Genomic DNA, 14,035 nt, shown 5'->3' on the forward strand with positions numbered 1-14,035 from the left:
TGTTATAGGCCAGATGGAAGTGGTTAAATAACAAACATGTTATACTTACCTGCTCTGTGCAATGGTTTTGCACATACCAGCCCTGATCCTCCTCTTCTCGGGTCCCCCCCCCCCCGTCCTCACTCCCAAACCCTGCATTATGCATCCATAAGACACAGAGCTCTGCCCCACCCCCTGCTCTCTCATTATTGGCTCACTGGCTGCTGTCTCAGACAATGAGGAGAGGTTTTTTTACCTTCATGCATAGAATGTTTTGAGTTGCAGGCTTCTGAGCTCCTATGTGCGAACAGTCACCAATTACCATTGTACTACATTGGAGTTTGGATGCTGAGCATTTTGGAGCTTTGAGCTACAAAGTGTGAATGGGGCCTAAAGGCTTTATGTGTGTACTTTTATGCCTGAAGAACTTCTATCCTCCAATAAAATGGCTCTCCCCTCCTTGCCCTTGCTCTGCTCAGGTGTGAATGCAGGTATATAGATAAAGAAAATTAAAAAGAGGTTTCTAACTAGCACAATTAATTAAATTAACTAATACAATTAATTACATCTCTTGTATCATTTATACATGCATGATTGAAAAAACATTGAAAATACCACATTCAGTTTAAAAGCCATTATTTAAAATGAATGTAGTTTGGGCTGCATAGCTAGGCCTCGGGATTACACAACCTGATACAATGGCGGTAACACCTGACTCCATTACAGACCAATCTATTAGTACGGTACATTGTTTACCTATTAATTGTGTAGTAGCGCCACATACCATATGTGCTCTGTGGACTTTATCTGCAGGGAAGCATAATCTACAACAAAGAAAAAGAAACCACCCTTCAGGTACACAGACCTACAATAAAAAGATTATTTCCTTTCTACTGTAAACCCTTTATCTGCCAAATGTAAAGATTAGGAAAAGGAAACCTGAAATTATACCCAAATGGCCATTCAGTGTTTCAAAGTTTCAGGTGCGTATTAAGACAAAACTTGTTTTGTTTAGTATAGTTTTCTTTTTTAGTATTGGTAAAGCCTCTGTCTGTATATCTTCTTTTAACCTGTTGCCACCCACTTAACACATATGTATGGCAGCAATAAGGTTGGGCTTTAACGCCCACATGCATACTTGGGTGGCACAGACAAGGGTGTTGCTATGTGGGAAAAAGACCAGGGGCTACAGCTCAAAGTCCGAGCCCGACATGGGGGGGGGGGGGGTGTGGCGGTGGGGGGGGGGGGGGGTATAAGCTCACTTGCTGGTTGCTGCCTGGCTTACCAGTGCCCATCAATGCTGACCAAAACTGACCTACACTGACCTACCTGACCCACACTGACATGCATTGACCTACCTGACCATTACACTTCAGACTTCAGGTGACCGTGACCTCCTGCAGCACAGCCATAGTGTGCGGTGTGCCCATCCCAAGAGACAGCAGGCAGGCAGAGACAGGAGAGGAGAGCCATCTGCTCTCATAGTGCTCGACGCGGCCGCATTGTAATTCCTGCCTTCTGGAGCCTATGATGGACATCACGCGTCCCACGGTCCTGACATTGGACCAGTGGGACGTCCATCATAGGAGCTGCAGGCTTCAAAAGGCTAGACCTGCTATGTCACTCGGCCACAATCCGAGTCAGATCGGTCCCCGCTCGGGCTCGGGACTAATAACAGAATTGTGAATGCCCAAGAACCGGGGGTTTTTGGGGGCCCACTCGGGGTTCCAGCCCCATTAGCCCCCCCTCCCGACACCACTGGTGGCAGAGGTTTCTGTGCTCTGAGCGCGCTCACTTCTGGCTCCCAGCATGGAGACTGAGCTGTCAATTACTGTGGTCATTTGATCAGGCAGATCTTCTCGCCCCGCAGGTATAATAGCTCCAATAAAAGGGATGCCAGGATTTGGTAAGAAGTGGTTAGAGCTCCTCTACAGGGTAAATTTCTCCCCATTCCACCCCCTCTATATGATTGCTGGATGGAAAGAAAGTCCTTTATCTTAATGCTTTTTTTTTACTTCCCTTAGACTCCTTTCACACTGACGCAGTTTTGTAGGTGTTTTAGCACTAGAAATAGTGCCTGTAAAGCGCTTGAGAACTGCCTCATATTCTCTGCAATGGGTGCTTTCATACCCAGGTGGTGCACTTGCAGGACATTAGAAAAAGTCAAGCAAGCAGCATCTTTGGGTGGTTTGGGAGTGCTGTATACAGCGCTCCCAAAACGCCCCTGCCCATTGCAATGAAGCGCCCGAAAAACGATTCGGAAGAGTCACAACACGACAGTTTTTAACCCCTTCTTTGGGGTAAAAATGTCCTGCTAGCGGCCGAAAAGCAATGCTTAAACAGCGCTAAAGCACCACTAAAACGAGCAGTGCTTTAGCACTAGCTCGGCTGCAGCCCCAGTGTGTAACAGATATTTAGTGCTCCCCAAGTCCCTTCCACTAGTACAGTATTAAAACCCCTTATGGTACATTTTAGGATGTACCCCCCTCTCTCTTTGGTCTCCTTTCTTTCCCTTTTCTCCCTCTCTATCCTAATTTCTTGTTTTTCCCCCATCTCTCTCTCTCTCTCTCTCCATCTTACTTTCTCTCTTATTCTTTCTCTCCCTTTTTCTTTGTTCCTCCCCCTCTTTACCTCTCTCTTCCATGTATTCTCTCTTTTTATTCTTTCTCTTGCTCCTTGTTGGGGAGGGAGTTCTGATCAGCCAACTTAGGTGCTCTTGATCAAGGTCATTTGCTGATCTGAGTACTGTAGTGGGGACTTTTAATGGCAACTATAATCACAGGCAGTGTTACTCACTGTGTGTCCAGCTCTGTGGTGTCTCGCAGAAGTGACACCTATGCCTAAATCAGGAGATAGGGTCTCCCCCAGCCCCTCCTACTTAATGTTCCTCACCAGGAACAGCCCAGCAGGCTCCAGGGACAGCCCTGCTGGGCAGTCGTGAAGAGGCGGCACGGGCTCCAGGAACAGCTCAGGGTTTGACGACCCCTGGCAAATCGGCATTCAACCCGATGGGGTCGCAACCCACAGGTTGAGAACTGCTGCCCTAGAGAATAAAATAGTGGTAGTTCCAATTTTCATATAATATTAGTATAATATTAGTATAAGTATATGTTAATTTTAGGGAACACCAACGCAGTAAAGTACCCAATTTTTTGGTAAAATATAAAAGACAAGGTTGCACTGAATAAATAGATAACGAACATGTTAATCCTTAAATTTGGATCTGCCCGTGAAATGGCAACAAACTACATTTTGTACAGGAAACACTTTAAAAGCCCCCTATATGTCATCAGTTTAGCGTTACAGAGGAGGTCTATTCCTAAAAATGTTGCTCTCACTCCAATGTGCGCAGCGATATGTAATGTGTATCGCAATCAATTTTTTCATGCGTTGACACCCCTGACAAGCGCATTTACCTTCGTACATGTATATATGTGGGGGTGGGGGGCTCAAAAAATTTTTGGGGGGGGGGATTTTATGTGCTTGGGTGTAAATTTGTAAATTGTAAAAAAAAGTATGTTACTTAAAGTGGATGTAAGCCCTCTCCTATACCCAGTGAAGTGAACAGTCACAGAGATTAAACAAATCTCCTTACATAAGTTTACATATATATCTGCTGTCTTCTGGTTTCTATATTCTTTGGAAAGTGAACATTGTGTTAGAATTGTACTCCCTCTTTCAGCAGCAGTGAGAGGAGATTCTGGGCATGCACTGTGTGACAGCTGATTGGAGGAAAGGCACCCCCCCCCCCACCCCTCCACATAGGCAGAGGTATGGAGATACTTGCAGAGATCTACTGTGAATAGACAAGCTCTCTGCTAATCTATTTATAGCAACCTCCCTGACACAAATTTTCAGCTGGTTTTATCTCCTGTGTTGAAGAGCTTGTCAGCAGTTATCATGCTGATAACAGAAGAACGGAGCAGCAGAAAGACACGGGACTCAGAGCTTTGGAGAGGGAAAAGTAAACACTACGGATATATGTGCCCAGGTCAAATTTCATAAATTGAGTTTACATCCACTTTACCTTTTTTACCCCCATCACATTGGGGACAAAAGCCCCCTATGTGATGAATTTTTTGGTAACATATTTATAAGAAGACTGTGCTCCACTGATTGTACTGCAATGCGGTTCTTTACTGGCCATGCTAGCAGGGGACGCTGACAGATGGACCCGGAAGTGACGTCAAACATGTTGCTTTATGAGTCAGCAATAAGGAGGGGAGGAGAGTGGACCTGTGTCAGCTCTGCTCCCTCCCCTCTATCCAGCAGCACCCGCTATGTCAGTCCCGGGCCCGCAACTGGGCAAGGGGAGCCTGGGATACATGACAGGGGTGCATTTTGGGGAGGGTGCTTCCACCTGACAGGCAGAGAAAGCTGAACCTGAGGGCCTGCAGTGTAAGATCTCCCCACTTCTTGCATTCTGCTTGCTGTGCCTCTTCTGCTGCTTTCTAACCATATTTTCACCATCATCCTACTTCTGGTCCAACTACCTATGCAATCAGAGTGAAAGTTCACCTGTAACTTTCTTAACTGCATAATCATTTTAACTAAAAACCACCAAAACCAAGGTGCTTTGGAGTGCCATTCGAAGAGAAGCCAAAACTTATTACGCCAACAGTACAACGGTGTGAATGGGCCCTAGGACATAAAAAGCATCAGCCCATCAGATTCCATCTATAAAAAAATGATTTTGGGTGAACTCACCATGTAAAAATGAATTTCTCTAAACACTATTTGTATCCCTCTTAGCCACAAAACATTACACAATGTAACCACAGAAAATGAACAACCCCCTTCGATAATCCAACCTGATAAAAATTGTCACTGTTTATGGACACACCTCTCCAGTATTCTAACAGCACAGATACAGTGGTGTGAAAAAGTGTTTGCCCCCTTCCTCATTTCCTGTTCCTTTGCATGTTTGTCACACTTAAGTGTTTTGGAACATCAAACCAATTTAAACAATAGTCAAGGACAACACAAGTAAACACAAAATGCAATTTGTAAATGAAGGTGTTTATTATTAAAGGTGAAAAAAAATCCAAACCATCATGGCCCTGTGTGAAAAAGTGATTGCCCCCCTTGTTAAAACATACTATAACTGTGGTTGTCCACACCTGAGTTCAATTTCTCTAGCCACACCCAGGCCTGATTATTGCCACAACTGTTCACAATCAAGGCATCACTTAAATAGGAGCTGCTTGACACAGTAAGGTCCACCAGAAGTTCCTTAAAAGCTACACATCATGCCGAGACCCAAAGAAATTCAGGAACAATTGAGAAAGAAAGTAATTGAGATCTATCAGTCTGGAAAGGGTTATAAAGCCATTTCCAAAGCTTTGGGAATCCAGCGAACCACAGTGAGAGCCATTATCCACAAATGGCGAAGACATGGAACAGTGGTGAACCTTCCCAGGAGTGGACGGCCGCCCAAAATTACCCCAAGAGCGCAGCGACGACTCATCCAAGAGGTCACAAAAGACCCCACAACAACGTCCAAGGAACTGCAGGCCTCACTTGCCTCAGTTAAGGTCAGCGTTCATGCCTCCACCATCAGGAAAAGACTGGGCAAAAATGGCCTGCATGGCAGAGTTCCAAGGAGAAAACCACTGCTGAGCAAAAAGAACATCAAAGCTCGTCTCAATTTCTCCACAACACATCTTGATGATTCCCAAGACTTTTGGGACAACATTCTGTGGACCGATGAGACAAAAGTGGAACTCTTTGAAAGGTGTGTGTCCAAGTATATCTGGCGTAGAAGGAACACTGCATTTCATAAAAAGAACATTATACCAACAGTAAAATATGGTGGTGGTAGTGTGATGGTCTGGGGCTGTTTTGCTGCTTCAGGACCTGGAAGACTTGCCATGATAAAAGGAACTATGAATTCTGCTGTCTACCAAGAGATCCTGAAGGAGAATGTCCGACCATCTGTTCGTGTACTCAAGCTGAAACGAACTTGGGTTCTGCAGCAGGACAATGATCCTAAACACACCAGCAAGTCCACCACCGAATGGCTGAAGAAAAACAAAATGAAGACTTTGGAGTGGCCTAGCCAAAGTCCTGACCTGAATCCTATTGAGATGTTGTGGTATGACCTTAAAAAGGCCGTTCATGCTCGAAAACCCTCTAATGTAACTGAATTAGGACAATTCTGCAAAGATGAGTGGGCCAAAATTCCTCCAGGACGCTGTAAAAGCCTCATTGCACGTTATCACAAACGCTTGGTTGCAGTTGTTGCTGCTAAGGGTGGCCCAACCAGTTATTAGGTTTAGGGGGCAATCACTTTTTCACACAGGGCCATGATGGTTTGGATTTTTTTTCACCTTTAATAATAAACACCTTAATTTACAAATTGCATTTTGTGTTTACTTGTGTTGTCCTTGACTATTGTTTAAATTGGTTTGATGTTCCGAAACACTTAAGTGTGACAAACATGCAAGGGAACAGGAAATGAGGAAGGGGGCAAACACTTTTTCACACCACTGTATGAACCAAACTCCCATGATTCTACAAGATTTCCATCCTATTCTGCAGTAAGGACATAGTGCCATGCCAAAGTCAGAAGGTCCACAGTGGCAGCCAGGCCATACGCAAGGCACCTGATGCATGTATTCCAATGGGGTTTTTTTCTTTTTTTTTAGAAGCATGTGATTAGAGCCCAAGGCTCTAATTGGCTTTAAAAAAGGATGGGATTGAGGCCCAGAGCTCTCCACTCGTCTTCCTTCCAGGTCCATGGACGCGGTCCACATGCATGTGGGAATCTGCCGGTCACGGCACAGGCTTCTGAAAGGAAAAAACAGCAAAGGTGGTCCTTGCTTCGGAGCACAAGCACAGATGATGTAATTGGCTGCATATACAGTATATATCTTCTAAATGGTGCACGTTTAGGAGATATTTACAGTACCCATATGTAAGCCTTATTATAGGTTTACCTATAGGTAAAATATATGCATGGGACTTTACTTCCTCTTTAATGCATAGCAGGCATCAAGATAACAAAACTTCTGACTTTAGAATGACTTTAAGCTAATAAAAAGGACTTAAGTCTATTGCCCATGACTCTGTGCCATGTGACAACTTCTCTATGTGCCAGTTGAAAGCCTGTACACCTAAAGAGTCTCACACATTTACTTCCTGGAATTCTGTGACATATAGTCACTGTGTCTTGTGTAGGAACCGCTGTATCACACATTTTACAGAGCCTGTCTTCTGAACTACAGAGGTGCTGGGAGAAGTTTCAGAAGGCAGAATCAGTACAGGAATCACTGATTGCAGGCAGCAAGGTACCATGGGACATGTAGTCCTTAACCACTTGGCGCCCAAGCTACGTCATATGACGTCGTGGGCTTTGTGGTGGTATATCTGAATGATGCCTAAGGTTACAGACATCATTCAGATATCGGCATTTTCAGCCGGCGATTCCCTGCACCATAAGAACGATCATAGCGGCTGTTCCGCCACTTGATCGTTCTTATGGGCGGCGGGAGAGGACGCCCCCCCCCTCTGGCCGCCCTCTGGTGCTTGTACCGACTCACCGCTTCCATCGGTGAGTCGGTCACAGGATCCGCCGGCCCCCGGATGATATCATAGAGATTTCCGGCAGACCAGATGGTCCCCCGGAGTCGCTATGATCGTTTGGAGGCCGGGTGCGATGTTATGACGTCACGCCCGGCCTCTGCATTCAAATTAACGGCGCCGCTTTGGCTGGGAAGCCAGGATCGTTTTTTTTTTTTTTTTTTATTTTAGGCTTCCCAGCCTAGAGGTGAGATATGGTGTCTTATTGACCCCATATCTCACTGTAAATAGGTCCGATCGTGCCATATTCCTATTACAAGGGATGTTTACATTCCTTGTAATAGGAATAAAAGTAATCACTTTTTTTTTTTTTTTTTTTTAAAGTGTCAAACTAAAAAAATTAAAGAAAATTAACAATAACAATTTTTTTTTAAAGCGCCCTTGTCCCTGTGAGCTCGTACGCAGAAGCGAGCGCATACGTAAGTCCCGCCCACATATGAAAACGGTGTTCAAACCACACATGTGAGGTATCGCCGCGAACATTAGAGTGAGAGCAATAATTCTAGCCCTAGATCTCCTCTGTAACCCAAAACATGTAACCAGTAAAAAAAAATTCAAGCGTCGCCTATGGGGATTTTTTAATACCAACGTTTGGCGCCATTCCACGAACGCATGCAATTTTGAAGCGTGACATGTTGGGTATCTATTTACTCAGCGTATCTTCCTCTTTCACATTATGCAAAAAAATGTGGGTAACTTTACTGTTTTTTTTTTTTTTTAAAGCATGAAACTGTTTTTTTTCAGAAAAAAAACGTGTTAGAAAAATTGCTATGCAAATACCGTGCGAGATAAAAAAGTTGCAACGACCGCCATTGTATTCTCTAGGGTCTTTGCTAAAAAAAAACATATATAATGTTTGGGGGTTCTATGTCATTTTCTAGCAAAAAAATTATGAATTTTACACGTAGGAGAGAAATGTCAGAATTGGCCTGGATACAAAGTGGTTAAAAAAATTGAAAGTAAACTGCAGAGGAGAAGTTGAAATGCATGCAGGGGATCCAGGAAGTTGTGGATAGAGATGGTCAGCAGACAGGCAGCATCCACAACATGAAAGGAGATTTTTCAAGTAAGCTTATTCTATATTGGATAGTCTGAAAATAATTATTGTTGATATTGCTATTACAATGCGGATGTTATAAAATGAAATTGTAGGCTGCAACTATAGAATTTCTGTAAACACAATGGTGTTTTTCACAGGCAAATTTTGTACTAACAGGATACTGGTAAACAGGTCACTATAACTCTAGTCCTTTGCGCAATGCTGGACAGCCTATCAGGGATGACTTCATCAATGTTCTGCTGTTTTTTGTTTTTGTTTTCCATTCCAAAAATAAGAACAATTAAGGAACAAAGTGTTGCAATATAATCAGACAAATTAAATACAAAGGTGCTCGGTACATCGCAATTACTGGGAGATATACAACTTTAAAACTTACACATAACAGCACATTTATCGAAAAAAAAAAAAACCCCATCATGGACTATGTTCCCCCAATAATCCTGGGGAGGTAGAGACAAAAGTGGGTTGCATCAGAACCTATTAGCAGATTGGCAGTGGGACAATAGAGTATCTGGAGCCATTGGACTGTAAAACTGAACTACAACTATAAGGCCTCATGCACACTGGACGTTATAAAAATGCCAGTAGCATTAGCTGTAGAATGGTGCGTTACAAATAAGAGTTTTGCCGCGTTTTTACATTAGCGCTTTCTGCGTTTTTTAGCAAAACTATATTCCCACAATAGCTTGAGGCTCAAATACACTCATAAACCCCCGGATAACCGTGTTTTGCTGCGTTTTACAGCTAAAAAACACTCTTCTTCAAACTCAGTAGTTCTGGGGGGTTTTTCCAGCCGGAAAACGCCCCTGCCAATAACGCTGATAACCTGCTGGGGAGATTACTGGCTTTAGAAAAAAAAACGCCTGACGCCCAAAACAGCAGCTGTAAAAAAGCCAGTGTGCATGAGGCCCAAGGGAGAGAAAAAAAGGGGGAGTGTAATGGAGGGAGACCCCCCTAGATGTACTAAGTAGGCAGCCCCCCATCAGAGGCCCAATTATGGGGCCACAAGGAGAATAGGTGAAAAGAGGGGAACAAAAAGTAGTAAGGGTATCTCCTAAGTTAGACAAAGAAAAGCAAGGCTCAGCAGCTTGAGTCCCCCCAGCTCCATCAGTTTTTCTTTTATATGTTTGCCAATCCTTGGCCAAACTGTAACTGCAGTATAGACACTGACCTGGCTTTGCTGTAAAACAGGGATTCCTGGATTACAAGACTGGCCGAACACAGTTACAGAACCTTTGGTAGTTAAAACATATGCATTTAGTTGCTTGCCTGGTGTTCAGCTTTAACAAAACATTCTTTCCTTGACACAGTACTTTAATAAGAACAAAGGTAATTGTTTTGGAACAAGTCACGTGTTTTTTGACTTGGCTTTCAAGCACAAATAAATTTAGCTATGAGATCACATAAGAAGGCTATTCATACATTATACAATTTTTTCATTAAATTTCCTTTAGATTTAACTTCAATTATGCAGTGCAAGGGCCTGCCTGATTGCATACAAATTTAAAGTGTTTAGGTTTGACCTCATATTATATGGTTTTGGTAAATCTAAAGGAAAATTGAATAAGAAAATTCTATTATGTATGGTCAGCCTAAGACCCCTTTCATACCGGGGCTGTGGCCACTTTATCGCAGTTTAAGCACTTTTGCGCTGCTTTTCAGCCTCTAGCTGGATGCTTTTAACCCTAAAGAAAGGGTTAAAATCTCCTGTGTTGCGGCGCTTCAGAAGCACTTTTCATTGCAATGGTCAGGGGCGTTTTGCTACTTGCACGACTTTACCGAACATCCTGCATGCGCACTGCCCTGGTGTGAAAGCACCCATTGCAGAGAATGGGAGGCAGTTTTCAGGTGCTTTACAGGCGCTATTTCTAGCGCTAAAATGCCTAAAAATTGCCTCAGTGTGAAAGGGGTCTAAGAGCAGAGTGGAGTCTATTTATGAATGGTTTCACACAACTTTCACCCAGCATTCACACATTTTCCAAATTGAATCCAATGAAAAAAGGAGTGAATCTTGTGTGCTACATACTACTCATTTTTAAGCCCCTGTACACACGGTCGGAGATTTCGACAACCAAATCCGTCGGATTTTGTCTGTCGGATCTTGTTCGAAACTGTTGCATACACACGGTCGGACAAAGTTGTCGAAAAATCCGATCTTTCAGAACGTGATGGCGTAATTTCATTACGATGGGACTACATTCAGGCTAGTAGCCAATAGCTTTGATGTAGGAATTTGATCTGAGCATGCGTGGCACTTGGTCCGATCAAAATTCTCTACACATGATCGGAGTATGTCCGATCGGCCCAGTTGGTCGGGAAATATTTCCAACAAGTTGGAAAATTGGGTCCGACGGATATTCCGACGGAATCAGTCCGATGCATACCACACACAGTCGGATTATCCGACAACACGGTCCGAAAAGACACATTCTGACGGATTCTCCGACCGTGTGTACAAGGGCTAAGAGTATATTATGCCATAAGCTTAGTTCTATTTTGCATCAAAACAAGATTTATGAAAACTAGACACAATTTTTTTGCAGCCAATATCACAAAGCAAGTGTCCAGTTATGGCTGTAATTCCACCCTCTAAATACAGAGATAGATAAAATAGAATAGATTAGATCTCCAGACAGGTTGCTGAATTTACATAAACACAATGTATTCCCACTCTTGTTCTGAGCAGCTGACACTGCTAGTCTCAAATTACTGAAAGACTAATGATTTTTAATGTGTAGAAAATATCACAATTAAGAAATCATAGCAACCACCATAAAGATTACATTTAACAAACAATCAGATACAGTACCTTTCCATGTATTATTGCATACCCAGCCAGGAACATGTTCTCGTGTCAGCTGTATATGGCATATGCACTACCTTTGTGGCGCAGCACACAAGATCAACAAGTTTAACCTGTCCTACTTACTTTAAACACACCTGATAACTCCTTCCTGAGAAGCAGATCTGCAGCAAACTCTGCCCTCAGGCAATCACAGCTTAACTATTTTTCAGGCTATATAGTTCTATACCCAGAAATACCCATACATCAAACAATCTCATAGACATTAAAGTGATTACTTTTTTCTATGAAGCCGATGACTTCCAAGAGTATACACACTAGAAAACTCTAGGTTCATACTGTACCTATGCACGTGGCTGTGGGTGGATAGAATTGCAGCGATTCCCGCACTTACAACCAGCCGCAGAGAAAACATGCTACTCTTATGCCCCGTACACACGGTGGGATTTTCCAATGGAAAATGTTCGATGGGAGCCTTTTATCGGAATTTCCAACCGTGTGTAGGCTTCATCGGACAGTTTCCATCGGAATTTCCGCACGCACAAAATTTGAGATCTGGTTCTCAAATTTTCTGACAACAAAATCCGTTTGCGGAAATTTCGATCATGTGCACACAATTTCAAAGCACAAAGTGCCACACATGCTCAGAATAAATTATGAGATGGAAGCGCTCGGTCTGGAAAAACTACTGTTTGTAATGGAAATAGCACATTCGTCACGCTACAATTTTTTTAATAGTTTAATGCAGCGCATTCCCTTCTTTAGAATGCTAGAAGAATTAAGTTGTTTTGCTGCTCATATTCACACAGAGTTCTCACAAAATGATTGCTTTATTATTTCTCGTGATCTCATGAATAATATTCATTTTTTTCGTCAGATCTCCATAATAAAGTTTCGAATTTTTTTTTTTTTTTTTTATCAAGATTGAGATTTATAATTTTTTTTTCTAGTGCTCTCCATAATATTATTTCTCGTTTTGTGTGTCAAGTTACCACAACACCATTATTATCTTGTATTGTTTAACCTCAAGGAGGTTGGTGTCCCTTGTTAATTTGACATTGTATTTAGGAAATGTACCTGCCTACTCACACACAAACTGTCCTTTTTTAAGTAAAACACATAGGCAGGTATTTGTGAAAAATAAATAGCCATTTATTCTGGGTCATAACAAAATAAAGAGGAAGGCAACGCTGGAGAAACTGCTGAAATTGGCAAAACCTTTGTACCCCAGGGCACACATCAACTATTTGCCAGCCAAAATTGGTGGCCTGATGTCAGGGCTGGCTTAACCCTTCCTCCTCTGGGCTGGCCACTCAGCTGTTGGCTAATTGCCAGCTTTCTTCTCTTTCCACAGTTACCAGCTGTTCCCGATGATGCTCGTCTGACCTGCCTATTTAAAGCCTTCCAGCTCACTTTTTCCTTTGCCTTCGCGTTGGTCACATCATAAGGAACCATCTCCTGCTGTTTGTTTCAAGACTGGCTTGCTGACATCCCTCCTGGCTTCTTATCCTGCTTGCAGTTGCTCTCCTTGGATCCCTGACTTCTGGCCTGGCTGATTACCCGATCTGGTTAATGAACTTTGGACTGGCTGACTACCCGATCTGGCTACTGGACTCTGGCTATGCTTGACTACGCTTTTTTCTATTTACATTTTTATTTTTATTAATAAACAAACAAGTGTGATTTGATTGTACTTCTGTCTCAGTCTGTTTCATGGTTTCTGACACCTGAGGAGTCCACATAATAGTGAGCACAATCCAGTCTAGGACTACAAGAGATCAGGAACAGCAGCAGATGACATATCTGTCCCCAGACTGTAGTCATAAAACAGCCTGCATCGTTTGTCAGACCAGACTGACCCCAGGCCATCACTCTCTGGTCTTCCTTACATGGTTCCTTCCAGGCTGTGGCTCTGGTGTTGGAGTTGCGGCAGGAAGTGGAGAAGGAGGAGGAGGACCATGGTTCAACTCACAAAGTGGCTTTGGCTTGTGAGTTTGACCCTCAACCCCTTATTTAGGGCTTGCAAGATCACTTCTTCACATAAGAGGCATTGGCCCTCCTCCATTTCCAGCACGTGTGTGTCCCAGAACACAGTGCACCCCATTCACAAAGCGCTGTGCGACTCGCGCATGCGCAGTAGGAAACAGACAGTGAAGCCACAAGGCTCCACTGCCTGTTTCCCTTAGTGAGGATGGTGGTGCCGGGACATGATACGATGTTTGTAGCTGCTGACTTTAAAAAGAAATGTTCCGCCATTTGTTCAGGCCTATTTGTATTAAAATAAATTTGTTGTGTAGATGGGTTTGTAACTAGAATGAAATGCAAACTTGATTCAGTGTAAGGAGCGGACACTCAGTAGCTGTTTACACATCTGGACGCAGGAGCACTAGTGTGGAACAACAGAATCAAACTTTTTAGGGTGTCCCACACAGGTGCTCCAGTGGATACTAGGGGTCTCTACATGTGTGATACTTTAACAAAAAAGGTAAGTATTCCAGCTTTAGAAAGGAAATAAAATGTTCTTCAGCTTGGAACTCTGCAAAAACAGACAATTATATGACACTTCCAAGCAATGTTTCTTATTCCTATTTCTGCCCTCCAATATCTGTGTG

General features: G+C 43.1%; 1 protein-coding gene across 2 annotated transcripts in view; it reads right to left on the reverse strand.

Annotated features, from left to right (window-relative positions):
- LOC143935335 (synaptotagmin-2-like) overlaps positions 1 to 11,559 on the reverse strand; it is a 147,527-nt gene extending 135,968 nt beyond the window's left edge. The window contains exon 1 of one of the 2 annotated variants that reach the window (XM_077459139.1): positions 11,430 to 11,559. The gene's annotated coding sequence lies outside the window, so the exon portion shown is untranslated. The remainder of the gene's footprint in view (positions 1 to 11,429) is intronic. The other variant, XM_077459146.1, reaches the window with a different exon arrangement.
- Positions 11,560 to 14,035: the final 2,476 nt, after the last annotated feature.

The sequence above is a fragment of the Lithobates pipiens genome, unplaced genomic scaffold (assembly GCF_037356315.1).
Source record: "Lithobates pipiens isolate NorthernLeopardFrog02 unplaced genomic scaffold, aLitPip1_a1.2 Scaffold_10, whole genome shotgun sequence".
NCBI lineage: Eukaryota > Metazoa > Chordata > Amphibia > Anura > Ranidae > Lithobates > Lithobates pipiens.